The sequence below is a fragment of the Condylura cristata genome, unplaced genomic scaffold, assembly GCF_000260355.1.
Source record: "Condylura cristata isolate star-nosed mole 26May11 unplaced genomic scaffold, ConCri1.0 scaffold00015, whole genome shotgun sequence".
Taxonomy (NCBI): Eukaryota; Metazoa; Chordata; class Mammalia; order Eulipotyphla; family Talpidae; genus Condylura; species Condylura cristata.
The window spans coordinates 35232504-35246452 of record NW_004567116.1 but is presented as its reverse complement, the minus strand read 5'-3'; positions in this window follow the sequence as shown (position 1 = coordinate 35246452).

Here is a 13949-nt window from a genome sequence, read left to right as displayed (position 1 = left end):
ATTTCCCCCAGCTCTTAGGCAATGGCAAACACCATTCTTTTCTGGTTCTACAAGTATTCAAAGCATGGAAATAAAAATAACCAAAAAAAAAAAAAATCCCATAAACCTGGGAGTGCACATATCTCTTTGAAATCATGTGTTGATTACCTTTCTCTACACACACACACACACATCCAAAAGAAGACATATAATCACATATATGTATGGATGTATATATGTGTGTTTGTATGTATATATCTTCATTTGAACAAAAGTAAAATAGATCCCATTGGACACCTAACAAACTGAATCACTAGAGAGAATGAAACTTAAAAATTAAAACCAATCCATAAAATAGTATGCAGAAACTCTGCTTGGTGCCAATCAGTGGCAAAATCAACAAGAGAGTAAATGATAAAACTTGAATGTCTTAGCATAAAGCAGTATGACTCCCCTAAAATCACTACTGTTAGTCCACCAGAGAGCCCAACAGTGATTTAAAAGTGAATACTGTTATCAAAAAGAGGTTGAGACTGTAACTTCATTGGGAAGTCAATATTTAGTAATTCATTAAAACTTTTTTTTGTTGACAAAACCAAAGCTTTCCCAAATAGCCATTTCAAGGAAGACAGGCCCATCTAGCTATCTATATAATATTATTCATTCATTAAAGAGGAGGGAAATCTTACCATTTGTGCCAACAGGGATGGACCTTTAGGTAGTTGTGGAAGTGAAGTGAGTCTGACAAAGAAGGACAAACATCTCATTCATGCACAATATCTAAGCCCGTCAGACCTGCTAGTGATTTTATACCCGAGTTCCTCTTCTCGTTACGCTCTGCTCTCAGCACTAGGACATTGCTCTGTACTCGAGCCCTTGGCATTTCTCCCAATCCTACTTTAATGCTCCTACAAAGTGCCTGCCTCCCTGCTTTCATTTCCTATTACTTGCATCCTCAGCATCCAAACCCACAATCTTACTTATTTCAAAAATTATGGTGGATTAATTATGTCTCAATTCACAGGCTAAGAGTTGTGAAACAAAAAAATAAATGATAGATCCTAACTCTTCAAGGAGCTCACAATCTAATGGTGGGACATATCTTCATCTTTTCATCCTTGAAAGTTTAAGCTGCTGTGCCTATACCTACACAGTAAACTAGATTCATGCATGGGAACTCAATATTTCAAATACCACTCATAACCTTAGCCTTGATCCTTTCTCCTCAATAGCTGAACCACCTGTCATTCATTATGCATTTGACCACTGGGCTCAGACCTTCCTTCTTTTAACATTCTCTAACTTCAGGTAGATGATCTGTACACTTGAAAAAAAAAAAAAAAAGCCTTTCACATGAGGACTGCTGATAGTCTCTTTCATAAAGCTCTACACTAATTAATCATTTCATTCTCTTACATGAAACTCTTCCAGAGTACCCCATTGCCTACATGATAACATTTAAGAAAGAATATAGCTATTCATGATCTCCCACTGCTGTCACTAGGTCTTACCTCTTGCCTAAGCTGATACTATAGTTTACACCCTGAAGCTCTTGACATATAACAAGCATATCACCTTTGTAATGTTATTCATATGGCAATTTCTTCCTCAAATCTTGGTTTATGTAGCATTTCTTCATAGAGACATCAATTGTTCACCTTTTCCCCTTTCTTCTTTACTGGTTTGGTAAAATGTCTCTCATTCATGTTTCCATTAGAGTCTGTGAAATCCTGTATGTCATTTGATAGTTATATCCCTTGTGTTATTGCTCAGATACATATAAAGGAGGAGCTATCTGTCAAATGGCCTTGTATGTCAGTAGTGGAAAAGCAAGGAATAGACATAAATCCCTGATGCGGCATGGGTCCCCTCAAATATAAATGTAATATGTCCAGGAAATTCTTTCCATCATGCCTTTATCATAATGAATGGCATTGGCTTCCATTAGTCACCTAAAGCAGAGGTCTAGAAGTTTCCCAGACCTTCTACACCTATCCTCCTCACCATGACCCTATGTACCACCCACAATGAATTCAACTTCCTCTTTAATTATCTCTCATGTCCATCCCCTTTCTCCTGTGCTATTTCTAATGCTCCCCTCTTAGTCTTCTGTACCAACCAGGTCTTTGTTAATTCTCTTCTTATTTTTTCTTTTTTATTATTGAGGTAACACATGATTTACACTTTAGAGCAGTGTATGCACACCTGCTCAGATGTGCATCACCATATCACACCCACCACCTGAGCACCCTTCTCCCTTTACTATATACCATAGGGTTTCCTCACATCTTTGCTCCCATCTCTGCATTCTCCCCCCCCCCCCAGTAACCTGAATTCTTCCACCATGTTTCTAAGGTTTATTTTGGTTTAGTTTAGCCAATTCTATTTTTTTTTGTCTCTCTGTATTCCACATATGAGTGAAATCAACTGGTATTTATCTTTCTCCCTCTGTCTTATTTCACCTAATACAATCTCTTCTAGTTCCTTCCATATTGTCCTTTGTTATTTCCTGATTTAACTTTTTCAATTGTCTATTGCTTGGCCTTTCTTCTACCAACTTAAAGCCTCATCAATCCCACTTCTACTTGTCGTTTTGTGTGAATTTTTTTTTTAAGCTGGGTATATCACTGATCCTAAGAGTATCTAAATTGGGGGAACACATAGAAAAAAGAATTTGATAAAGCATCAGAAAGTATTTCCTTTTAACTAACCTACAACAATTTCAGTCATTGCCTACATTTTAATTTTTCTGAATGTGCTGTGAATAAATAAATACATACATACATAAATAAATAAATGTACTGTACAGTTCCCTAACTATTTGAACATATCACTATTTCTATCAAAAAAACTCAACTCTGCTCTTAGGAATTCTTATTTATCTTTCTTGTTATAGTTCATTGGTTATCATCTTATAAAATTACATGTTTTTACAGATACAGACTATTTACATTTGACATACCAGTAATAGTTCCTATTACAGAGTCACTACTTTAGTAAGTGATTAGTAAAGGTTAGTAACAATTAGTAAAGGTTAGTAATTGTTAGCAACAATTAGTTGCATCAATTAGTAATTGTTGCATGGATGACAAAGTAAAAAAAGGATATAATAAGGACAGAACAAGTGAATTTCAGATGATAAGAATGGGATATAAAGATGGCAGAATATAAAAAAGTTAGGTTGATATGATCAGGAACAGAGAAGTAAAATGGATTGCCAGAAAAATTTGAGAGTTGGAATAATATATAAAGAAATCAGACATCAGTGATGTGAATAGATCTGCAGGGTCCAAATATAACATGATGGAGTTAGATTAAGTTCAGAGAGCCTGGACCTTCTGTGGATAATATGGGTGATATTTTGCCAAGGATAAATTTCTTGCAGATACAAATGTTCCAATGAGAGGAGAATATGTGAAAACAACTATAACATAGAAAGGATAGACTAGGAATGAAGATCAGAAAAGTTGTAGGAAGTGCAACAGTATGTGACTAAACAAAGAGAACCACCATAAGCAAAAATGATAAAGTGGTACTGGTCTACTTCAACAGAATCAACAAGATATAGAAAGTGTTGATAAGAGTTTGGGTTTTGTTAAGAGGAGAGAGGAATAAGACAGCGAATGTACTGTCCAGAAAGAAAACATGGCAGAATTGAGATGTTGAAAAGGATTGTATCAGATAACAGAATCCACTCACTTTATTCAGATGTATTTGATTCAGAGTTCTTAAGATGAGCAGGCTGGTTAGGAAAGGTTTAGGGAGTGTTATGTTGCAAGCTGAAGCATCAGAATAAAAAAAGATGTTATACAGACTCCATCTTCTCTCCCTCTCATAATGAGAGAACCCTGACAAATCAGGAAAGGTTCTTTTATGTTGCATCTTCTGCCAGCTGTCCCCATTTTGCCCTCCTCCTTCTGATGCTTTGGGGTGGCTCTGAAGCAAGAGCCCAAGAGCCCAATGGGAGGTGGGGGGGGGTGGAGAGAGAGAGAGGTGCATACTTTCTTCCTTTGCAACTTCTTCCGTGACAGTTAACTCTTACTTCTATTGTGCCTCATTCCTGCTCAAAGGAAAGCTTTCAATCTGGGTTGATATCTTGAGCAATTGACTTAACCTATTTGAGCCTCGCATTTTTAACATATAAAATAGGGTTGCTACACCTCACAGAATTTTCGACAGGAGGATCATGAAACATGTAGAGTGCCTGAAACAGGATAAGAGCTCAATAATACTAGAACTGCTTTTTAAATCTCTTAACCCTCAGGCTGGTAACAACTTTTAATTCCCTGAATTTCTTGAATTCATAGAAGGAGAACTGATTTGAGAGTTAGGAATTTGGGGTTTTAGTTCCATGTTTGCAATTGATATTTTGTTTAATCTAAGGTTTTGCTATATATTCATTTATTTAACACATATAACAACATATATCAGGTATCTTGAGGACTAAATGAACAAGTCCTCAGGACACAGTAATCAGTGTAAGTAGAGGCTAATTCTGAGAGTTACCAGTCACATAGCCTGTGTTCTACTCTATGACTTTGAGAAAATTATATAACCTTTTTGTGATTATATTTTCTGTAAAATATTGCTAATGAGGAATGTAGCTGCTTTTCAAAAACAAACTTCTAAAAACTTTAAAAAATTATCTTAAAGTCTATTACTTCACAAGAAGACTCACAAATTTACTGAGCATCTCCACAAAAGAGATACTGAAGCAAGCAACACTAAAACTGGTATCAAAAAGTTTGTTTTTGAAAATAAGATGTTATTATTTTATAACTCTATATGCCAGTGGCTTTGTTTTACTATTATTAGAAAATTTACATGTATTTTATAATTTTCTTTGAATAATTCGTTTGTTATATAAATAGCTAGGTATATATATTCTATGTTAACACAGGCTACAGTGTTATTTTCTAATTTACACAAGAAACCTATTAGTTAGATGTGGCTTTGTTTAGATGCATACCTACTGAAGTCTGTATACTTAGAGAACTAACCACAGTCCTAAATCATTTACATATTCCCTATTAAGCTCTTCAGTGTTTCTTAGCAATCAGCACATCACTAGCTTGTATTAGAGGCTCAAAATCTTATTGAGTCAATAAATAAATTTTAAAACTTTGGTTAATTTGGTATGGTTGAAGACCACAACCTAGAACAGTTGCAAATGGAAACTGAAAAGTAAAAGGAGGAAGTTTTTTAAAAAAGGCTTTATGCTTTGATAAAAGGCTGTCATTTTATTCCACATGTGATAAGTAGTCCTTAATAGGTTTGAGAAGAAGTAGATGAAGATTTATATTTGTAATTTTTTTCTCCAATATTAGTGTAAAAGAGGTAGAGAGAAAATTTAAAGAAAAAGATGAGCAGTGAAGGTTCTGCTATAGTGTAGATAAGAAATAAAATTCGGCCCTCCCTGGTGACGCAGTGGGTTAAAACACAGCATTGAGAAGCTAAAAGCCACTTCCCCATGAGTTCGATCCCAGCCTGCCCCGGAGGAGATCCACATGGCGCGGCAGACCTCTCCTGACCCTCCCGCTGCTCCCCTCAGTCAGCAGTGTACTTTGTAGATCTGATCTGCCGGTTCTGCTCCCCACTCTGTCTCTGGTGAAGCCTCTCGCTGCCCTTGAGCCTCTGGCCTGTACCCCAGTTCTGTATGTTCAAATAAAACTAAATAAATCTTAAAAAAAAAAAGAAAGAAAGAAAATTCAACCAAGGTAATGAAATAGAATAAAAATTGAGGGATAAGAATCTTCTATCCAGATTAAGACTATATGTCTTTTGATTACAGTATATCTGAAGAAAAACTAAATTTTCTATCAACAATTGTGCAACATCAAATATCATTTTAAACCATCACTAGATTTTGTATTAATCATTTCAGTGTGCTGGATAAATAGCAGAGCAGTATTTCAAAACATTTTTAACTAATGGCTACAGCAGAAAAGAAAATCTTAAATTTATTCACACCAAATAATGATTTTTTTCAATAAAATAGAGCACAGTAAAGATAAGTGCTTACTTCTGTATTTGAAAAATGAAAACAAAGTATTCATTCTGACCTCCCTTGTCTGCTATAGAAAGCCACTCTCTCTGCCAAGGTGATGCTCACTATCTTTGAAGGAGATACTCATTACAGTCTACCCCCCAAACCCCCACATTAATGAGACCTTATAAATCTCATTTTGATCTTTATTCCAAAATAAGAACAATTTTTTTTGTTAAGGAGTCTACTTGTATCATGACTGATATCATCGAAATGTCTGAAAAATCTAACTGTAATGTTTCTTCATATGTAACCACAATTTAAATGAAATGATTTCCAGTTAAGTAATTTGAATTCTACTTGCTTGCTCATATATTGTTTATTTGAACTATAGTCGGTTCAATTTCCATTTTGCAATGCTTTATAAATTTAAATTGTGACTATGAATGTAATTAATTTTGGGAAATCAGTTGGATACTGGGGTTGGGGGAAAGTTATGTTTCCAGCCTCCAAGGGAAAATTCTATTGTTCTATGAAAGTAGACTCATTAATCATACTTAGTTGTTCTAAATTGATTTCATTTGTATTTATAAAACTTATAAAAGTCTGACTAACAGAATTTTAGTGTCTTCCACTGTGATTTTAATTTTGTAGAAATCTCCTTGAAATTGTTCTTCAAATGGTAAATATGGTTTCATTGATTAAAAATGAATCATCTTTGCATTTAACTATATTGTTTTTTGAGGTAAAAATTAATAAGAATAAAAGTAAGCATCCAAGCGCATCCATTAGGTGCTGAGTATGGAGGGCCATACCAAGGGGGTTGGAGGGCAAGGGACAAAGGAAAGCTGTTTGAAGGACTGAAGGCCAGGCCATGTGCGTGTGTGAAATGGGGGCATGTTGGTGGAGGAGAGGCAGGATTTAGCTTCAGTCTCTGATTTATGCAACTTGAAGAAAGATGGTGACTTCTACTGACAGGGGAGCTACTGAAGGAGGGCCAGTTTGTCAGGGAAGATCAAATGGTTTTTCCACAGCTGTTATGAGAGCCACTAATTTCTTGCGTTCACTATATGCTGTCCTTTGTCCTATTCTTTAGAGGAGTTTTAAGTTGTAAAACATATTTTTGATTTAATATATTGAAAATACCAAGTCAAGCCATTATATAATGCTAAATATTTCTCTACTCTTCTGCAATGTGCTGAGGGATCACATGCCCAAGAGAGCGATAGAACGTGGGACTCTTCTGACGCAGTGTTTGATCCTGCACATGATACTGGTGGGTGGGACTCCGTGAAATTGGTTTTCTCCATCTGTGGCCTGTAAAGTCAGATAACATGTTGGAACCTAAGACAGGCTGCCCTAGGATTACCAAAGTGGTGTGCTGATTATTTTAAATCGAAAGAAATTACGATACAGGGTCCTCCCTGGTGGTACAATGGGTTAAAGCACAGCACTGCAAACTATCTGCAGCCTCCTCAGTGGAGTTTGATCCCTTGCCCTGGAGGTGACCCACATGGGGAAGCAGACTTCTCCCGACCCACCCACTACTCCCCTTAGCAGTGTACTTCGTCATCTGCATGTTCTTCTCTTCACTCTGTCTTTGGTGAATCCTCTCAACGCCCCTGCACCTCTGGCCTGTACCCCAATTCTGTATGCATAAATAAATAAAATTTTTTAAAGAAATTAAAATACAGGGTAGGTAAGAATGAGGTCTTTTGTTTAATTATCTATTTTCCTAAAAATCAGGAAATAAAGTTTCCTCTGCTATGGCCCTGGAGATGGGAATTTTATCAACCCAGACTAGGGCTTATAAGAGCTGTTTTCAAAGCATATGTAGGTCAACCGTGCAAAATTCCTTTTTCTTTAAGCAAAGTTATTTGTTCTGTCTTTTCCTCCTAAATCTATCACTTCACTGGGATAACCAGATAACAAACACCTTCCTTCTATGCATGCTGCTACATGGATGAATTTTGAAAATATGCTGAATGAAATAAGCAAAATAAAAAGAACAAATATTGAAAGATTCCACTAATACGTGGTATGGCTGTTGTCATAGTCATAGAGTGTGGGAGGGTACAGTGGTGGCAACCAGAAGCTGGGCCTGGAGGAATGGAGAGTCTGTGGTGCACAACAATGGGAATGTTCTTAGTGCTGCTGAGTTGTATTTCAAAATGAAACAATTTCTATTATATTAGCTACATATTACCACATACACATGTGTAAAAGGGTCAGATTATATTATTTCTTTTGCTCAGAAACTTCCATTATCTCCTCATTACTATGAACCACATCCAGTTATTTTCCCCATGATGCTTGGGTTTCTACCCTCTGGCATCTGATTTTGCCAGCTACTTAGTTTTTTCTTGCCTGTGCTACTTAAAATCCATACGAGTGTTTATAACACTTTATATGCTTAAATTTCTACTTCTTCATATAGGAATTGGGAATAATTCTAGTAACTACCAACCCCTTGAGATTGATGAGGAAGAAATGAAATAACACTTAGCACAGTACCTGGAAGTATAAATTAAAATTTGTGATATGTTTATTTTTAATCTTGTGTCAAATGTTTAACACATTACAATGAATTATTTTAAAAGTCAGGTTAAAAGACACAGTATGGGCCCTCCCTGGTGGTGCAGCGGGTTAAAGCACAGCACTAAAAAGCTAAAGCCACTTCCGCATGAGTTCGATTCCCACCTGCCCCGGAGGTGACCACATGGCGTGGCAGACCTCTCCTGACCAGCCCGCTGCTCCCCTCAGCAGTGTACTTCGTCCATCTGCCTGTTCTGCTCCCCGCTCTGTACCTAATGAATCCTCTCACCCTCCGCATCTCTGCCTGTACCCCAGTTCTGTATGAATAAATAAATAAATCTTAAAAAAAAAAAAAAGACACAGTACGGAATTTACTGATGTGTGAATAGAGATGGGGCAATTATTTGTTAATAGGGTGATTTGCTGGAGAGTAGTCAGTATAAACATACTGATACTGATAGGAGGATTAGAAGAACTTGTTCTAAAACTTTGTTAAAACAAATGCAAGGATGAAAATAGAGCTTTCTCTGGAAGAGATTATTTCCATGTGTCCAGAACTTCTCAGTGATTATGTTCTGTTTATCAGATTCAGAGGCATTTTTTCAGTCTTTTTGTAGGAGACTCAACCAATGACAGAGGGGAAATGAACTGAATCAGAAATATAAAGTATTTTCACAGTTCAACACTTCTTTTTAAACAACCAGTAGAAAGAGAGAAATCATAGTTTCACAAAATTAGGTAGAATTTTCTTTCATTCTGGCACCTAGTAAAAATGACAGCCATATGAGTAACTCCCTACATAGGTCAAAGTATCAAATTCAGATGTAGTATATATTGCTTCCTAATCCAGACAGATGTGCCTAGCATATTGTCTTTTTCCTAATCCAAACAGATGTGCCTAGCATATTGTGTCTTCTCTTCATAGTAGATGGTATGAGATTTACCAATTTGTCTTTTACTTTGAAGGGGAACTATTAACATGTTTCAGAATCTTGAACCCATAGAAACTTTAATAAGATGCTGAATTTTGTCAGGTTTATCTCATTTTACCAGACATTTGTATATGTTACTAAATAGTACTTGCTTATAAATATAATCAGCATAATGTCATCAACATATTAGACTAGAATGAGATTATGGGGAAGGCCAATATAAAAAACTATATTATGGTAAATAAAAGGATAATTCAGATAGTTCTGAAGTTATAATGTTGGCCCTGTCATATAAAAGCTAATGGTGTCTGATAATCCTTGTAATATATGCGGAGAAAAAGCATTAGCCAAATCAATATTTGCATGTTAAATGTTCTGAATTGTGAATATCTGATTCAGTAAATACTACATGTGGGCCATTGCCTTTGATCAAAATCAATGCCTGATTCTCACTATCATCCTGACATGGTCACTGACCAAACTGGTGAGTAAATGAGGATGTAATAACTATTACTACTATGCTCCTTAAGGTGCTATATGATGTTATTAATCACTGCCGTATCCTCATATACACAGCATCACTCTTTAAAGAGAGAAAAAAAGACTCCACATATTTATTTTCTACTTTCATGGCTCTCATCCATATGTCAGAAGCTGATACGGGAATTCTTCCATTGCTAAGCCTGGATATGTCAATTATACAGTCAGGAAGTAGGGAAATAGTTACAGGGAGAGTTGGTTATATTATCCTGAACCACTTTCTTCTAAATTAGAATTTGGATTTAACTACAAATTACTTCCTTCTTCATCACAATCACCTATTGATCCTGTCTTCTTCTTCAAAAAAAGAGGATATTGAGTCACTATGGTGTATAATGCATTATTCTAACTGCTAATTAATTGACTCATATTGAGGACTATTCCTCAAAATATATGTTATATATGTTATATATCCTATCTATGTTGTATTATCATTCCCACTTTTTTCCTGATAAATTAAGGTATAATGAGGATTAAAAAAACCCTAAAAAATAGGAGAACTGAGACTCAACCCAAGCATTCTAGTTTCAGGTCTATTGCCTAATTTTCTGTTGTAAAGTATTTTTCTTTTTGTAAATAATATTTATTTAATTTATTTATGCATACAAGAATTGGGGTCTAGGCCAGAGGTACGGGGCTGAGAGGATTCACCAGAATCCTGGGGAGCAGAACAGGTAGATTTATGAAATACACTACTGAGAGGAGCAGAAGTTGAGACAGGAGAGGTCTGCTGCACCATATATGGGTTAGCTCCCTGACCGGGAATTGACTCATGCTATAGTTGCTGGGGGTGGCTTGATAATGCTGAGACTTTATCTCCTATGCCACCAAGGAGGCCCTGTTGTAAAGTATTTTTTTACCTCTTCTCTTCATGCCAACATCACTGACAGTTTTAGTTTCATCTGTGACCTTCCTTGTGTACATTTCATGATAAACTGCTGCAAAGTGGTTTGTCAGAGAAGTGGAAAAAAGGACCCTTTCATCCCTATAAACACAATAAAATTATCAAGAACCAATCTTTTCAGAACTCTGAAATTTAACTAGGAGTTTGTGGAAAGAAAAAAACAGTGAGCATCTATTCAATAAAAATTAACTGGATCTTGGTAAAAACAGTGAGCTTTGTAACATTACAACGTTTTGTATTCCTATATCACTCTCTAGAGTTTCACAATAGTGTTGGAAAGCAGTAACTCTCTGTATGGGAAAACCAGGAGTCTGGAAGCCACTGAAAGAGATATTAGAGCTGTTCACCTAAATTTCCCAAACAATTATCATTATTTCAACTGCCCAGTAGATTCCTAGAAATTTCTTTTTTTTTAAAGATTTATTTATTTATTCATACAGAACCGGGGTACAGGCCAGAGATGCGGAGGGTGAGAAGATTCACCAGAGAGAGAGTGGGGAGCAGAACAGGCAGATCAATGAAGTACACTGCTGAGGGGAGCAGCGGGTAGGTCACGAGAGGTCTGCCGCGCCATGTGGAACACCTCCGGGGCAGGCGGGGATTGAACTCATGTAGAAGTGGCTTAAGCTTCTTAGTGCTGTGCTTTAACCTGATGCACCACCAGGGAGGGCCCATCCTAGAAATTTCTATTTTTTGAGTTTTGGGTGAATAAACTTTTCTCCAGGGGTATTTGTCAAAAACAATCAACAGCAATTGTTTCACATTTTAACTGTATGAAATGATGATAAAAGTTTAAATGATCAACAGTCTAGCAAAACTCTTAAAAGAAAATGCTGGGAATGAGATGTATACAGAGGATTTTTAAATGCTCAGATATCCTAGGAATCTGAAGGCTGTGTGCCAATGTAGAATGCATGTATATATAGGGCTGTGTGCAAGTTCAGAATGACCTGGAAAAGCCCAAATCTTAGGCCTATCTAAACTGGTGCACATGCCGGAGATGAAGACTAAGTAGAGCTGGGAACTTCTTACCTAAGCGAAGGTATACACCAACACAAACATGGGGTTCCTCAATAAGGAGTGGAGACTTACGGGTTCTAAGCAGTTAAGGAAATAATCGTGTGTATTTGATCATTATCTAACCATTATGTTATGTGACCAGGGACAATTATAAACAACAATAAAAATGACAAACAGTAACAAAAAAACCCTGGGAAAGGTGGAAATCTGATGTCAGAGCTGTCACATTATTTATCTTAAATGTCTAGTTTCTGACAAAAAATATGGGACATGTAAAAAATAAGCCACTGATTTCTCTCATTGCAACCATCCAAAGTGACGTGACAAGTTAAAAGTACTTAAAGACTGTCAACCAACAATTCTATAGTCATCAAAACTACCCTTTAAAGATAAAGAAGAAATTGAAACATTTCAATACAAACAAAAATTAAGATAATTTGCTGCAAGCAAATGACCAATAACCCCCCCCCCAAAAGGAATTCCTAAAAACCGAAATGAAAGGACACTAGATGGTAAATTAAGTGCACATGGGGAAATAAAAAGCACTTATTAATTATACAAGTAAATATGAAGATGTACTTTTATATCTTTTTCCCCCTTTGAACAGACAACTACATTAAGCAACAACTATAAATATGTATTTATCTGTATATAATGCATAAAGATGCACTTTGTATGATAAAAGGGGTGGAGAGGGAATGGATCTATATTGAATGAAAATTGTTATGTACTATGAAATTAAGTTTTCATTAATTTGAACTAGATTGCTATAAGATGTTAATTGCAGCCCCCAGGGAAACCACCAAAATTATAACAAAATAAACAAACGAACAAAAAAAATACACTAGAAAAGTCTATTTAATATAAAATAAGTCAGTAGTTGAGGAATGCAGGAAAAAGAGAGGTAAACGTGTAGAAAGAAAACTGCAGAATAATGGGCATAGAGCCAGTATTATCAGTAACTATATTAACTGTAAGTGGCTTACATATGCCAACAAAATGGAGAGATTGGCAAAATGGATTAAACAAATGTAACTCTGGTATATGCTACCTATAGAAGACAATGTCTATATTCAAAGAAAAGGATTAAAAATAAAGGACTGGTAAGAAAAACACTATGTAAGTGGTCACCAAAAATGAGTTGTAGTAGCCATATTAAAATAAAACAAAATAGACTGTAAAGCAGTCTGTTCTTAGAATTTTTTTTTTTTAAGATTTATTTATTTATTTGTGCATACAGAACTGGGGTACAGGCCAGAGGCTCAGGGGCGGTGAGAGGCTTCACCAGAGACAGAGCGGGGAGCAGAACAGGCAGATCTACGAAGTACACTGCTGAGGGGAGCAGCGGGCGGGTCAGGAGAGGTCTGGCTCGCCATGTGGTCTCCTCCGGTGCAGGAGGCAGGCGGGAATCGAACTCATGCGGAAGTGGCTTCAGATTCTCAGTGCTGTGCTTTAACCCGCTGCGCCACCAGGGAGGGCCTGTTCTTAGAATTTTTAATAGTATAAAAAGGATGAACCAACAAGAAAGAAATATTATAAATTATATACATACTTAACAATAGCTACATAATTTATATGTACCTATTCTTTCAAAACTCAAAATATTAATAGGAGATTTCAATGTACAAAGTTCAATTAAGAAAATATCAACTGGAAGATCAAAGTGAAAGAACTGAAAAACCAGCTATAGTCGGCTAGTTCTACGATATAATCATAGAACAACAACCAAAGCAACACAGAATACACATTCTTTTCAAATGGACATAAACACTGTCTATTTCATGTTAGATCATTTCATGTTACGCCATAAAATAAGTTTTGACTAGTTTAAAAATTATGAAATTATACAAAGTGTGTTCTTGATCAAAATACGATAAACTTAGAACTCAACAACAGAAGAAAATTAGGAAAATTCAAATATTATATATGTCCAATTTAAGCTACCAATAAGCCAAAGAAGAAATCAACAAGGAAACTTAGAAAATATTTTCATTAAAATGAAAATAAAAAGCAAAACATATCATAGCTTATGAAGTACAGTTAATACAGGATT